The 16,714-nt window shown below is 27.0% G+C and overlaps 1 long non-coding RNA gene and 1 pseudogene across 1 annotated transcript; both read left to right on the top strand.

The window, feature by feature from the left end:
* Positions 1-4,934: 4,934 nt before the first annotated feature.
* On the top strand, positions 4,935-11,698 carry LOC132943652 (uncharacterized; annotated as a pseudogene).
* A 1,324-nt stretch (positions 11,699-13,022) lies between these two features.
* On the top strand, positions 13,023-14,876 carry LOC132942343 (uncharacterized). The gene is made up of 2 exons (XR_009664280.1): positions 13,023-13,867; positions 13,951-14,876. It is a non-coding gene; the product is annotated as an uncharacterized LOC132942343 (long non-coding RNA).
* Positions 14,877-16,714: the final 1,838 nt, after the last annotated feature.

Raw genomic sequence — 16,714 nt, 5'->3', positions numbered from 1 at the left:
TTTTTTGATACTGTATAATATTTTTATTTAGTAAATTTAATACGAACTTAATAACATTTTTATAACTAAGCTAACCATCTAACCAATTTACCACTCGTCCACACTTTACTACAAGTATTATATTTATATATATTATAAGTATATATTGTCGCACAAATGGGGGTGTCAATAGGTGCTTAGCACCTACAAATTATATTAGTTATATTGGACTAAAAGTATTGTTTAAAGTAAATCAGAGATGATGATCTTAAAAATTGTCTTAGTAATAATTATTTGCTGGAACATCTCATATGCATGATATAAATATTAGTATAGGTATATAACTAGTTATATTTATACCATGTATATTGTATTGTGGAGATATGGATGTCAATATAGCGTTGTTGAAACAATTAAAATGAGTGGACACTCGAGTTTTAAAACAGTAAAAAATATTTACGATTTAGCCATTATAGTTATTACAGGACTCATGTAATAATTAATAATTTCTTACTGAGCTACCTACATGTTAGTTGTTAAACACATATGCAAGAATTTTTTTTGAAACACATTATTTATTAAATATTCATATAATTAATTGCGAATTTTAATTAAAAACTAAAAATGGTAAATTAAAATACATTTTATTCAACTTATATTAATTTTTTCCTTAATTTCAAAATTTTTTTAAATACATATACAAATAGGTACATCTATTCAGAAAGTATTTTAGAACAATGAATACAAATAATTAGCATGTATATTGTATTTAAATACTTTTTTTTATTTTACTTAATAAAAGTCGGGTTTTTGTATTGAACGTTAAAAAATCAACCATCCATAACTTGTAAACATTTATTATTAGATAATACTCATACAGGCATACAGCTCTTCGTAGTGGTCGGGCCACAAACTAAATAATAAAAATTATAAACAACAGAGGCACACTGCACACAGCTCTGATACATTTAGATAGATAGTTATTCTTGAATTATCGGTGGATTATATTATTGGTATTAATATTTTTAATATGAGAACAATATTATATTATTTTAAACAATTAATATGTACAAAATTCGTAACAAAATATGTATATAATATGATATCTGCCGCCCCTCAAATCACCTTAGACTTGCCACCCCGGTGAAATTTCCCCACCTTGCCACCCGTTAAATGCGGCTCAGGTTACACATAGTCAACAGTAAGTAACTATTTACTAATATAATATATTATTAAAATTGATAAACGTAAATATTATAAAGGTAATAAATAATTGTTCAATATAATGTTTTTATTATGATGACTTATAATTGTTCGAAGGTACCACAAATTATGAATTATGATAATATAATTTTCTACAACATTGTAATAATTAACATAATTTAGTTGAGATAGATCGTTAAGATGTTACTGCCGTTACTGATATTTTGATTTTGGATGGAATAAATAAAAATGATGACGACAAGCATTATTAAGGAGTTTGATGTAGCCAAAAGGGGTATAAACGCAAACAACGTTAAAACATTTTTTTTTATAGAGGGGGGTGGAGATGAAGCTTTACTGTAATGATATTGAAGAAGATTAAAAAAATGTTAGGTCATATTTGGGGGGGGGGGGGCTATTGACATTTTTTGGGGGGCCTTAGCAAAATATTAATTTCAAACGCTCATAAAAATTTTATTTGACTTTCTTGAAGACATTTTAGATTCTGAGCGAAGCGATGAATGTATTGATTTTACAATGATGTGTGTTTTTTTTTATTTTTTTATTTTTGTGTCCGTCATCACCTTTTAGGACAGTAAAAGTGCTTGGATTTTCTTCAACAGTAACTTTTCTGATAGGAAAGTGAATCTAGTTGGTACTTTAGGGGGTCAAAAGTAAAAATTTCCCAGTAGTTTTCACTAGCGACGTGAAAAACAAAAGAAAAATTAAGGAAAAACGGGAATTTTTATGCAAAATCTGTTTTCGAGAAAATCGATTTTGGTTTTTGGTGTAACTCTAAAACAAATTACCGTAGAGACAAGAAATTTCACTGAATGTTTATATTAGCATTTTCTATACACGATAAAATTTATAAAATATTTTGACTCTTTTTGAGCTGTATACGGACATTGTCAGTTTTCAATTTTTTTAGTTTTTTTTTCTATAAATATCAATAAAATTTTATTTGTTGTGTAAAAAAGCGTGAAAATTTAATGCAAGGCTCCTGATATAATGTTTCAATTGCAGTTGAAAAATATTAAAAATACATAGGCACATTTTTTTTTTATAAGCATTTAAAGTTCAAATTTTGACAACATTTATCAAATTTATAATTTATTAATTATTTTGTAGTTAAAAATGTATAAAATGTTTAACTTTTATGGCTAAGGATTGAAAATTTAAAACAAGGCTCCACGTAAATAGGTTATATATAAATTACTTTATTCACAATAATATCATCAAATATACTTATTTCATAGGCTCCTATCATAGGCTGACTGACCGTTTTCGCTCAGAATCGTTTTTCTTATACAATGATATTATATCATTGAATTCAAATTTAACACCATCCATTACAGTGATCCACTTGTAACCTACTGTACAGTAGAGCGACATCCACTTATTCACCTTTTTTTTTTTTGATAAAGGTAGACAAACTTATGAGGAATCTTGTATTACATTTTCAAATCTTAGATTTAAAAAGAAAATTGTTTATGAATTTCTAACTCAAAATAATTTGCAGCCTTATATTAAATTTTCACGCTTTTTTACCCAACAAATAAAATTTTATTGATATTTATAGAAAAAAAAACTAAAAAAATTGAAAACTGACAATGTCCGTAAACAGCTCAAAAAGAGTCAAAATTTTTTTAAAATGTTATCGTGTATAGAAAATGCTAATACAAACATTCAGTGAAATTTTCAAGTATCTACAGTAATACGTTTTTGAATTACAACGAAATAAGAAAATTGTTACATAAGATATCGAGTGAATATCAAATGATGTAAAAATATGAATTTCAAACGCTCATAAAAATTTAACTTGACTTTCTTGTAGGTAATAAAAATCTTGTTTTTGATATTATTAAATTACAAATATTTGAAAGTTTGTAACTTATACATTTAAATTATAATTCAATATTTTTATATATATTTTTTTTTATATTTTATTAATTTGAATTATATATAAATGTGTAATTGTGATATAAATATATTAGTAATTTGAAAGTTGACAATGTTTTTCAGAAGCTTATCTTAATTTATAGCCTGGAACACAACTTCAATAATGAATTATTGATGTAATTCTTAATTTCAACTTAAGGGGATGTCAGCGCACTATTTGTTTTCTCTCTCTGGCCCACATGCAACATAGAAAAAACTAATTCACGTAAAATCATTTCTTTTATACTTTTGAGTAATATTCGAATAAAATCACCCATTACAGAAATTATAATAATAATATTTTTACAATAGATGATTTCATTTTAAGATAACTCAAAAATCATAAAAATGATTTTATTGGACTGTGTTTCATCTATGGTGTGCATGGGTCTGAGAGAAAACAAATATTGTTCTGACATCCTCATAATTTAGTAAAAATACAGTTTAACAAATTAAAGTACTTTTAGTTTTTATATAACGAAAACATTTCAAGAGAGAAATTGCTCTAGTGAAGAACATTACTTTCATCCAGGGCTAAAAAGTAGCACTTGTTGTTTTACATTAGATTTTAAAGAAATCCAGACACATGGTTACTAATTTTATTGACTCTTCTATTCACAGTTTGAATGAGAAAGTAAATAGTGATACAGTTTCAAATTGTTTAGCTATTTTGATATTTATAAGAACATAGGTATAGCCATTTTTATCCATATACATATAAATGTTTTTATCGCACAATGATTGGACCACACTATTTTTGAATATGAACCTTAAATGTAAACCTATATCAATATGATGATTGTGCATTTATTTTATACATCTTCTCAATTTGGTATTTATAATTTAATATTTATTAGTAAAGATAATAAAACATTAAAAAAACAATAAAATATACAATTCTTACTATGATTATAATGTAGAAATTAGGAAGTTTTGATCTAATTTCATCAACAATAGCCAATATACCATCTGAAATTTGAGCAAGAGTATTATCAACATTGTTTGATCCAATATTAAGAATACAAACCTATAAGAAATTACAGAGACATTTTATAAAACAATAATAGGTACAATGTAATAAAAAAATTATTTATACAATTATGAAAGAATTAATAATTATTATCAACTACCTATACAACAATTACTCATTAAACACTTTCTGGTAACTTAAAATGAATGTCTGTTAATTGAATTACTCTGATTATCGATTTAAAGTATCCGCCACTTTATTGAGTACTGTCATCTATTAAGTACCTATCTAACTTAAAATTTTTTTACGGACAACATTTGTGCTTGTGCCGTACTACCGAACAATTTCATTTATTATACATTTTAGCGATTCGTTTGACAAAATACATTAAAGTAAGCGCATTATATTTTAAATATTTGTCCCACTGTTCAAAAGCAATGTGATGGCTTGTTTTTTACAATAGGAATCGCGCATGCAATAAAGAATATATTACCATACTAGGTATTATAAGTTAGGTGAAACCGATAACTTATAAGATTAATAATTGAACTGTTATTACATTATTACAATATTTTCTCATTTTGTAACCACACATAACTGTGGTGAATAATATGTAAGTTCAAACTAATGTGAAGAATGGTCTTGCCAGAATTTTGCTCCGGGAGTATGAAGGTACTGATAATTAATCTATGGGACGTTTATATGGAATCCATTATAAGTTTGGTACCTATGCTAAACTCTGATGATGTGGGTATGTTGTATACAGTTATGCAGCAACCCTCAAACAAATGATAATTTTAATACTTGGTTACATCTTATGTACTAGATACGTTCTCAAAAGATTTAAAGAATTTTTGAAATTCTTCCTGAAATGTTGGGGAGGGCTACGACCCCCCAACCACCTAGTATGCCACTGTTTGAAGATACGGTAATTTTAAATATGTATTATTTTTAGTTTATTAGCAAAAAAGCTTATAGTATATTTTCTCAACACAATATTTGTTTCATATCCCATTTTTATTTTATTTTGAGTGGGCTTTACTATTGTATAATATGTTGTTTTTACTTTTGTACAACTGTATACATTTTGGTTTGTAAATTATGTCATATACATTTATGATCTTGATTATTTATACTTATACTACAGTACTACATGACCTTCACTTAAACTATTTAGAATAGTTCAGTTAAATTAGTTATGCAATTGTTATTACTTATTAGGAAGGTATTGGTTGTAGGAATCTAGGCAAAAAATGCCCCGAAATAAAATTTTATTTACCAATAGCTTATATTTTAATAGTTAACAAATAAATTGGTACCTATAACTTTTATATTTATCTATAATTTTGTTCCAGGTTGAAATGTCAAATAGTATGAGAATTAAAAAATGAAAAAATAAAAATAATAATGGACCTAGAAATTGAAAAATATGCGAAGAAGCAAATCCAACTCCAAGCACAAATCAAGGAGCTGTTTGCTGAGAAAAAATGTTACAAGACCAAATTTGTGTGCTTAATGAATGTTTATCATTAGAAAAAGTGAATCAGAAAAGTTCTGATTAGGAGAATAAACAAAAAATATTAACGTCGTAAGAAAGTATGGTTAATAATTTAAGAACTGACATTTGATTATTTAAAACAAGTTTTACAAAGGCAACTTATGGTTTCAACTATACCTAGTAATGATTTAAATATTGAACAGCAAAAATGTTCCGAGAGTTCATTATTAACATCGAGTAGCATATGTGCCATTGAAACATTGGACTCTTTGAGTGACATTAGCTCAGAAGAAACTATCATGATTTTATCCGATTATGATGTGGTTTCAGATTAAGAAGTTCTAAATTGTTCAGAAAAACCTGTTGAAAACAAAGGCATGTATGATGAATCACTTCAGATGGCATCTATTATAGTGTGCATTTAACATTAGTTGATCATCTTAATCTCAAATATTGGTTCAATTGAATCTATAATAAATAATAGTGATCAAGTAAAAGATAAAAATTATTGTTGTGTACAATCTAATTCTAAAAGCACTATTTCATCGATGAATACCTACAAGTAGTAAAAGTGAACAACTCTTAGACTTATATGATGTTGTAAACAAATTTGACCTAAACTGCAATGGAAATGTCTGTATATTATTTTATTTATTATATTATCTATATGTGTATTCATATATTATAGTATTTTGTATCAACTATCAATAAAGTAGTTTTTTTTAATTATTTAGTTTTTATTGTTTTATAGGAAAACATTGAAATTAAATGTGACAAAAGAAAAGCCGAATTAACACTTTATAAAGCACACCAGCCATGTTTAAATGATAAAGAATTTGATGAAATTGGAATAAAAACATTAGATGATAAGGAATGTAATAATGTGTCAAAATTGGTTAATGATTCGTGGCTGAAGATCAGCTCTAATTAAATTTTAGAAGAGAAACATGTTGATGTTTTTCTATCAATTACTGACTCACAAAAAGTACTTTATTATACTATAATTTCTTAATATTTTTTTAATATTTAAATGAGACTACTTATAATTTTTTTTTTTAGGACATCACAGTGTCAAAACAAATACATAATATGTAGATACTTTTGATCAAATTATTAGTGGAATTAAGTTTGGACAATAGCAGTAAAAATGTTGATCCTAATTATGAAAATGAAATTCATAAGTCAGGTTGTACGGTTAATGATGATGTTTGTGGTAACTTGTTATCTTTCACTGAAGTCAATGGATCAAAAGAAAATTTACATACAGAAATTCAAGTTCAGAATAATGATTTATTTATTTATTTATTTATTTATTGAATATATTCAACGGGCAATAGCCCTTTACAAAGTATATAATATAACAATATGACAACAATCAAAATATATATAAATTAAGTAGGTAATAAAAATACAAAAATTTAAATAATGTTTTAAAAATTAAAAATAAATGACTAATAATAAATGTATACGACAAGTAACAATATTAAGTAATAATAATAATTAGATAAAATGTGGTTTTTTTAGAAGCAATACAGTATTTAGTTTAAAATTAACACGAGTAAAATTAAAAAAATCAAGATGGTGGGAGATTAAATTGGCTAACCTAAGAGCTCTTGGTAGAAAAGAGAAGGCTCCACTATTAGTTCTATAATGTGGAATAACAAATAAATCTAGATTGCGCGTATAAAGACGAGGAATTCGGAAACCAATCATTGCTAATAATTCAGGACAAAGAACAAAACCATTAATAATGTCAAAAATAAACATTATATCTGTTAGATTCCGTCTCAGAGAAAGACTATCAAGATCCAATGATACCTGAATTGGTATAATTGAGTCTCTGGAGAAAGGAAGATTTAGTTTATATGAAATATTTTTGAGAAACTTGTTTTGAACATTATCAAGTTCAGAGTAAAATGTTGTTAGATTTTGCGACCAAACAAGGGAGCCAAATTCAAGGTTAGATCTAACTAAAGAAGTATTAAGTAATTTTAAGCATCTAGGATTTTTAAATTCTTTAGTATTTCTATTTAAGAAACCTAACATCTTATATGATTTGTTGAGGATTGATTTATGATTCAATTTGAAGCCAAGATCACTATCAAAGTGAATTCCCAAATCTTTGATTGAATTAACTCTTGATAAGGGACACTCATTAATTATATACTGATTCAAAAGAGGATTAGCTCTACGGGTCAAAGAAATTACATTACACTTATTAATATTTAATGGTAAATAATTATTTTTACTCCAAATAACAAACTTATCTAATATTGATTGAAGATTTATTTGATCAGCTACAGAATTTATCTTGCAAAAAATTTTGGCATCATCAGCAAATAATAAAATATGTGCTATGTTAGAGTTATCTAATATATAATGTGGTAAATCATCAATGAAAATTAGAAACAGTAGAGGACCTAAATGGGAACCTTGAGGGACACCAGAAGAGACCTGAAAATTTTGTGATGAGTGAAATGAGATTTTGACGGCTTGAGTTCTATTTGTGAGGTACGAATATAGCCATTTAAGAAAGTTTCCATCTATACCAAATGATTTTAATTTATAATAAAGTAAAATATGATCAACTTTGTCAAAAGCCTTCTGAAAATCAGTGTATGGTGTCAACTTGAAGACCTTGATCTAAAGCATTAGTTAGAAAATTTTGATACAATAGTAAATTGGTGAAAATCGAGTGCTTCATTAAGAAGCCATGCTGAGCGGGACTAATATAATTTAATAATAAACTGGACAGTTTTTTAGAAATAATAGCTTCAAATACTTTAGGTATAGCAGAAAGTTTAGAGATTGGCCGATAATTACAGATATCATTCTTACTCCCAGATTTATGTATAGGTGTAACAAATGATTTTTTCCAAAAGGTGGGAAAAACACCAGTTGATAAAGAGAGATTAAATAAGTAGTGAAATGGCTTGATTAACACTGAAAAGCATTTTTTTAGGAAAATCGGTGGAATACCATCGGGACCAGTAGATGATTTATCATCAATAGATATTAAATAATCAGCAATTTCATCCTCAGAAATGTACATTGAGTTAATATTTATATCATGCATATTAACATTAAGAGATTCAAGAATATCATCAGGCAATTTATTTTTAGAGTAAACAGAGGAGAAATGATTAGCAAATAATTGAGAGATTTCTTCTATATTATGAGCAGTTGTATTATAAAAAAACATTGACATTGGAATATTGGATTTATTTGATTTGAGAGATTGAATATATTTCCAAAATGATTTTATATTAATATTAATGTTATTTTCAATCTTAAGTATGTAATTTAATTGAAGTTGTTTAGATAGTTGTTTACATTCCTTGCGTAAATTAGAAAAAATAGAATAATCAGATAAAGAATTTGAAATTTTATATTTTTTATGCGCTAATTTTTTTAATTTAATAATTTTTCTTAAATTATAATTTGACCAAGAAACGTTATGATCAGTATTAAGATCTAAAGTTATCATTGGAACTAATAAATCAAAAGAATGATTAATTATTTCATGGAATTTCAATATAGCATTTTCTAAATTCAAGGTAGTTATATTATCCATAATATCTATATGAGACAAAAAAGCATGAATGTCATTAAAATTGCAGGAATTAAAATTGAAAATTACAGGAGAAATAGTTTGGAAATTAATATTTGGTGTTGGAAAGTGAGAGATAAATTCTAAAGGTGGATGATATGAATCAATTAAAGGTATTAATGAACAATTAGAGGCATGCATAGAATCAACAGTAGAGTTTGAAAATATCAAGTCTAGAATACCATTGTGACTATTAGTAATGTTATTAACCTGCTTTAAATTTAAGTAATCGATATAAAAATTAACAAGTGTAGTGGATATAGGATTTCTAAATAAAGTATAATCAGTGACTGAAAATTCATTTACATTAAAATCACCAATAATTAAAAAATTTTTAATAGAGTTTTTTAGTAAAAACTTTTCTATTATATCACAATGCTTATTATATAATTCGATTTTGGAGTTTGGTGGGAAATAAACGCAACCTAGAAGTATGTTAATATTATTATAAGAGAGTAATACAAACACTTGATCAATACATTGAATAATGTCAAAATTCAATAATTTGCAATTTAGATGTTTCCTAGTAGCCAATAAAACTCCACCACCTCTTACAGTTAAATTAGATATTCTATCCACTCTAAATAAGTTATAATCTACAAGACCAAGCTCAACATTATTAATGTCGCTATTTAGCCAAGTTTCAGACAAAAATAATAAGTCACAATTTAGATTAAAGGCACAGTTACGAAAAAATTCAAGCTTAGTCCTAAGACCTCTAACATTCTGATAGACTACATGGAGATTAACGAAAATTTTGACTATTATTAAGAGTATTAGACGCAGAATTAACGATAACAATTTTAGGTGTACCTTTAATAAATTTTATAGTTAATCCTGCTTCACCATTCTTTGTACGAGTTATCAGCTCCTCCTTCAAGCTCTTCATAAAGTCTCTCTGGTAAGGGGTTCTATCCGTAGATATATATATTGTAGACGGCGTATTATGTATTAACCAGTTTGAATCAAAAGACAGTGTTTAAATTAAAAATCTTGAAAACGTTTACAATGATAATGATAATAGTTATGAAAATGAAACTAATAATCAAGTTTTTCCAAACAACGTTTAACAATGTGAAGTAGAATTTATTTCATTTTTATCATCAAGTCCTGAAGATTCTAATGTATCAAACAAATTAACTGAGCCAAAAGTAAACACAAAGGCAGAATGTCAAGTTTATAATGGTCAACTATATAACCACCAGCTTGAAAGATTAAGTTAAAAATAGTATTTTTTATCTTTTAATTCTGTTATTCATTATAATGAAAATTAAATTCATAATCCAGTTTGTCCAAATAATAAAATTAAAACTACATCTTCTTTGTTCAACACTGAAAAATGTAATAATTCATTGACCAATATTAATGATAAACTGTCTTCTGAATGAACTATTAAATGACATTCATCGGCATGGCATTCAGGATCTAATGTCATTGCAACAGCAATGTATGTTCCATTATATTAATGGGCGTGATTTTATTTTTCACTCATAAAGTCATAACCCTTGTGTTGGAAATCAAGCGTGTGCCTTATTTCAGTGTTGCAAAAGAATTAACACTAGCTTAAATGAATGTCAAGCTATTATATTAGTTCCAACATTAGAATTCACATTGTCTGCTCAAAAGGTATTTAGTTTATTATTAAGGCCATGTACAGTTTTAATATTTTTAAATTACTATGTTTTAGACAATGAAATCAATTGGGAAATTTTTAAATGTTTCTACATGTAATGGTGGTACCAATGTTCCTCGTAAAATTTCACCGGTTCCTCATGTAGTGATCAGTACTTTGCAAGGTCATAGAAATGATCAGTTGCAACTCGCTGTGTAAAGATTTTATAAAAATGCTTATAATTGATGATGCAGAAGAAATGTTTAAATGCAATGGATTTTTTAATAAAATTAGACATATTTTGTTATTCCTTAACAATAACCGTCAATTAATTATTATGTCCGCTTCAAAAATAGAAGAAATCTTAGATCAGTTTTCTGACTTAATGAAGAATCCTGAGTATATTTTAGTACCAAATGAAAAACCTTCATTGAATGGTATTTATTGATCTTTAATTATTATATTATTGATTATTTAAAATTTAAAATTATTAATATAAGTATTTATTCATAGATATATTACAGTATTGTATTTATGTACCTGAAGAATGGAAATTTGATGCATTCTATAAACTCTATGAATCACTCAATTTAATACATACTGTTGTTACTGCAACACATGGAGCAAGTCTCTTGAAATAGCAGAAAACATACGTTTTAAAACATGTTTAGTCTCAGCTATGCATAATGAAATGGATGCTCATCAACGGCATCTCATATTACATCAGTTTCAATCTGGTATTAACAGAGTGTTATTAGTTACTGCTGAACTACAAAGAGGCGAGATTTTTTCAGATGTAGCTTGGGTTATAAATTATGATCTTCTAAAAGTTCAAAAGACTATGTAAACACTGTTTTTTTTTCATTCAATAGAAAATTTTGTTAAATAGAAGTTCGTAAGATGGAATTTTTACTGTATTAGAAATTTTAATCAAATAGGAAAATATTTGATATTATTACCTAGTACAGTAGGTAGTACGTAATCAGTATTCATTGAGAGGGTATTCTAAATATGAATATGTCTTTTTATCACTGCAGTTCAAACATAGAATACATATTTTGTTATAAATTATAATGATTGTAGAAACAAAATTGTTTCATTGCATAAAATATAAACACATAATAAAAATAATATTAAAGTTAATCATTTACATAATTTAAACTAAAATAAAATTGTTACTTATGTTGTTATGTATAACATAAAAATGGGAAAATATAATATTATATATTAATAGAATATTTTATTTGTATTTATGAAGAATATTATATTATATTTATAAGATCAATTAACTCCGATATTAAAACTAACAACACAAGATTGGTTCTAAATTAGAAAAATATGGACTTATTAGGTTGGGAAAAATATCCCATGATAGTGTTGTTATAGTTAAAAAGGACTAATTACTTAATAAAAAATTTAAATATTCATTTACTGGAAATATGAAATTATTATCTTATTACTTAAATTCATAAAAACAAGAACGAATAGGCACTAGTACTCACTGACTACTGTGTAGGTAGTACACAATTATAAAGGGTAATATATATAATGAATAATGACTGATTTGTGACCGTATTATACGTGTAATAAAACGATAAATACGAAAAACTACAAAAAAGAGACCCTGCACTAAGTTTTTGCCATTTTTATTTTAAAAAATGTTAATAGATTTTGTAGTGTAGTACATATTCTACCAATTTACATTTCAAAAAATCATTTTGTATACTTGTAAATAAATATAAGTGTTGGTTATAGTAAGTTGTAAGACATAAATTCAATTGATTACAAGATTTGATTTTGTTTATGGTTAAACTAAGGCTCTATAGGCTCTCTAGTTTAACTAAAAAATTATATTTTATTTAGGCAATAGTGAATAGATGGAAGAACAATTTTAAATGAATAATGTTTTCAGATATGTAATTAGTAAATACTAAATAATAATAATTATTAGTTAATAAATACTAAATAATAATAATTATTAATTAATAAATACTAATATACATAATGCAAGTATTACAGTAACGAAAATGAAAGCTGAAAACATTTCAAATTTGTATTCCCGCCACCGCGAATGTTTCAATGTGTGAGTACCCATAATAGCGGTCGTGTTTGCGGACAAGTCATCGTCGTCTCCGCCCACAAATGAACAAGCATCCGCCGGTAACAACGAGTTTGCCGCCATTATTCCGGCATCATGTTCATCGTTTACCCTTTAGACCATGACCACGAATTAAGATATACCTTAACTATAGATAATATATTATCTTAATTCGTGACCATGACGTAGCATACATTCGCCGGTCGCCTGCCGGCTAACCTTAAACTTTTTGTTTACAACACCGATTCGTTATTTCAAATCGTTCAATCGCTAAATATCGCTTCTGGTCAACCGCTACGGCCGGTTCTTCGTTCGTTTGTTCGGCGGCCGATACTGCCGGAGTTCAGATTTGTTCGTTGTCGCCCGCCGTCGGATGTTCGCGTTTTATTCGTGGTAGACGGTATGTAGTCAGTTGTAGTTTTGTTACTCATCAATCGTAATTCTCAATACAAAATACAAATAATTTTTTCCGTCGCGGTTTCGCTCGTGTGTTTCAGTGCAGTGTAATACAGACGTCAATACTATACCTAAACGTACCCATCCAGTGTCCGACGACCACCATTTTTTAACACTGCGCACCGTTGTCCGACCACCTCTATTCGTACATTGTATGCGTTTTCCCCGCGACTGAAGAATAAAGATATTTTATCGACGTTAACTTCGAACAAGCATCATCGAATATTATGCGCGTTACGCTAATACGGCTTACGCTAGCCACATGGTTTTTTTATACGTCCACGTCCGTCGTTCGACCGCTTCCGCCATTGTTACCGTAATATGTCGACGCATCGAACGCGCCCAATTTTGTCGCTTCCATTCTCGTTCGGCGCCGATGACGATGAAGCGAATCCAATCGCCGTAATATTACCGTAATATTATTATTTTTTTTTCATGTTCCCGTTGTGTTTTCGTCCGGTGAATCGACGCCCCAACGGCAGCCTAACCTATGGTATTTGGTAATTATTGTTGTTCATGCCATAAACTATGATAAAATATGTTTAATTGTTTAAACCCACTTTAATATATTTTCCACGCTTAGTTTAGGGTGATCAATTGACGATTCGCCTACAGCAGTAAGTTGTCGCGGGTGCGTGCAGTTTATCGTTCACCATACGCATCAAGTGAATGGTGTTTTCTTGTGAATGGTGCTATCCACGATGGTGAAAACGATTGATGGCTCGGTCACAATTTAAGGTAACTCATCGATAACAAATAAATAACTAAGTTATTTACGTTCTGGTCAACGGCAAACAATTAATTATAATATTCTAATGCATTGTTCACGATATTTCAATGATAGTCATGTATGGTTTAAAAACAAACAGTCAATTTGTTAGTCATAATACATTTTTTATACATAATATAATAATAATAATAATGAACTTTATTGCAACAACAACAGTACATACATACCTAATAAGAAATAACAAAAATAACACTAGTTACATATTGCAGCACCCCCTAAAAGCAAAGCTTGTGCTGGGGGAGCGAGTTCTTTCGACCTACCTAGAAATATACTTACATTTGAATAATATAATAATAAATCTGTTTTTTATACTATTACACTATAAACATAATAATACATAATACAATATCTTAAATAATAGTCTCATTAAGTATAATCATATTTTCTTTAAATCAACATGTCTAAGATAAGTTTTGAAAGACTTTAAATTTTCAAACTGATTAATATTAATATTTAATAATCGACATAAATTTAAACCAGTATACAATACACTTTTTTGTCCAAAGGCTTTTTGGCATTTCAATAAACGAATATTAACATTTTGCTTATATCTAGTATCATAATCATGATCTGATACAGGTATTAAATGTTTATGCTTAAATAAATGAACTAATACAGCTTGATTATATACTACCTTAAAACTATTTACATTAAGTTTTTCATAAATTAAAATAGTATTTGTTTGCAGTGGAAGATTTAATAAATATTTAATAATACCATTTATTGTTACATTTAAGTTATGTATAATGCTGTTACAAGCTCCTCCCCAGATGGATATACCATATGAAAAAATAGATTGCACTAAGGCTGAATAAATAATTCTTTTATAATTTACATCTAATTTATACCTGGCTTCATGAAATATATAGAAAAATTTACGTAAAATACCATTTAAATAATTTACATGACCATCCCATCTAAGTCTATGATCTATCTTTAAGCCAAGATATTTTACTCATTGACTTTTTCAAGTTTTACACATTTTGGATCACATTTATTTAAATTAGTATTACATTTTAGGGAATGTACAATCAAATTATATCCATGTAAAACATTAATAACAGATAAATTAAAACATATAAATTTAGATTTCAGTAAATTTAACTTTAACTTATTTTTACAAAACCAAATATATACTTCATTTAAAATATTATTTGCTTCATGATACAAATTGTCGATTGTTGGTTCGGATATTAGAATAGCTGTATCATCAGCAAAACTAATGAATTCTTTATTACTATCTGTATTTATATTCAATAAGTCATTTATAAAAAAGATAAACAACAATGGGCCTAAGACTGTTCCCTGCGGAACTCCACAGGTTATATCTTAAGCTTTACTATAACACTCATTTATTTGAACTATTTGAGTTCTTTCATTTAAGAAAGATTTTAATAGATTATTAGCAACTCCCCGAATACCCGAATATTCTAGCTTTTTTAATAATAACTCATGATTTACGCAATCAAAGGCATTTTGCATGTCTAGAAAAATACCCATTACTTTGTTATTAATGTCAATATGTCTACGAACAAAGTTATCAAGTTTAAAAAGAGCATCACTTGTTGACAAACCAGCCAAAAAACCAAACTGTGAATTAGAGAAAAATGAATTCTTTTTAAAGTAATTTAATAAACGGCTTTTGATACATTTCTCAAAAATTGTTGATATAGTTAAAGAAAGTGAGATAGGTCTATAATTTCCACATGATAATTTATTACCTGATTTAAATAGTGGAATAACAATACACTTTTTAAAAGCTAAAGGGAAAACACCTTTTAATAAAGCATTATTAAAAATTAATGATAACGGTATAGAAATAGATTTAGAAATTTTCTTAAGGATATAGTTTGTTAGACCATGTTCATAATACAAATTAAAATTTTTAATCTTATCAATATACTCACTAATCTCTTCACTACTAATTGGATTAAGAAAAATACTGTTATTGCTCTGATTTTTATCGTTAAAGTAAATATCAGCAGAATTTAAATGTTCTATTTCTTAATTATTTCCTACATTTACAAAAAAGTCATTAAACTCATTACAAATTTCAGATTTAGATTCTACGATAATACCATCTTTATTTATAATTTTATTAATACTATTCATTTGTTTGCTCGGTTTACCCATAATTTCATTTATAACTTTCCAGATTTGTTTGCTGTCAGATTTATATTGCTTTAATTTATTTTGATAGTACATTTGTTTAGATTTTCTTATCAAAAGATTTAACATATTCCTATATAATTTATAGAACTTTAAATTTTAAATCAAAAGGCCTATGTCTCAGCTTAGAAAAAAGTTTTTCTCTATTTATAATAGAAGTAATAATGCCAGGTGTAATCCATGCTTTAATATTTAGCATTTTTTTTTGGTATAATCTTATTAATAGGGGTAAATGAATATTTAATAAATTCTACCATTTTGCAATTAAAAGTATCAATCATAGAATCAACATTTGAAGAACTAAAACAAGAAAGCCAGTCTTCAGTTTTAATTAATAAATCTAAATGATTTATATTAATTTTACTTATATTTGAATTATTAGATAATG

This window comes from Metopolophium dirhodum, chromosome 4, assembly GCF_019925205.1.
Source record: "Metopolophium dirhodum isolate CAU chromosome 4, ASM1992520v1, whole genome shotgun sequence".
Classification (NCBI taxonomy): Eukaryota; Metazoa; Arthropoda; class Insecta; order Hemiptera; family Aphididae; genus Metopolophium; species Metopolophium dirhodum.
This window is presented reverse-complemented; position numbering and strand designations above follow the sequence as displayed.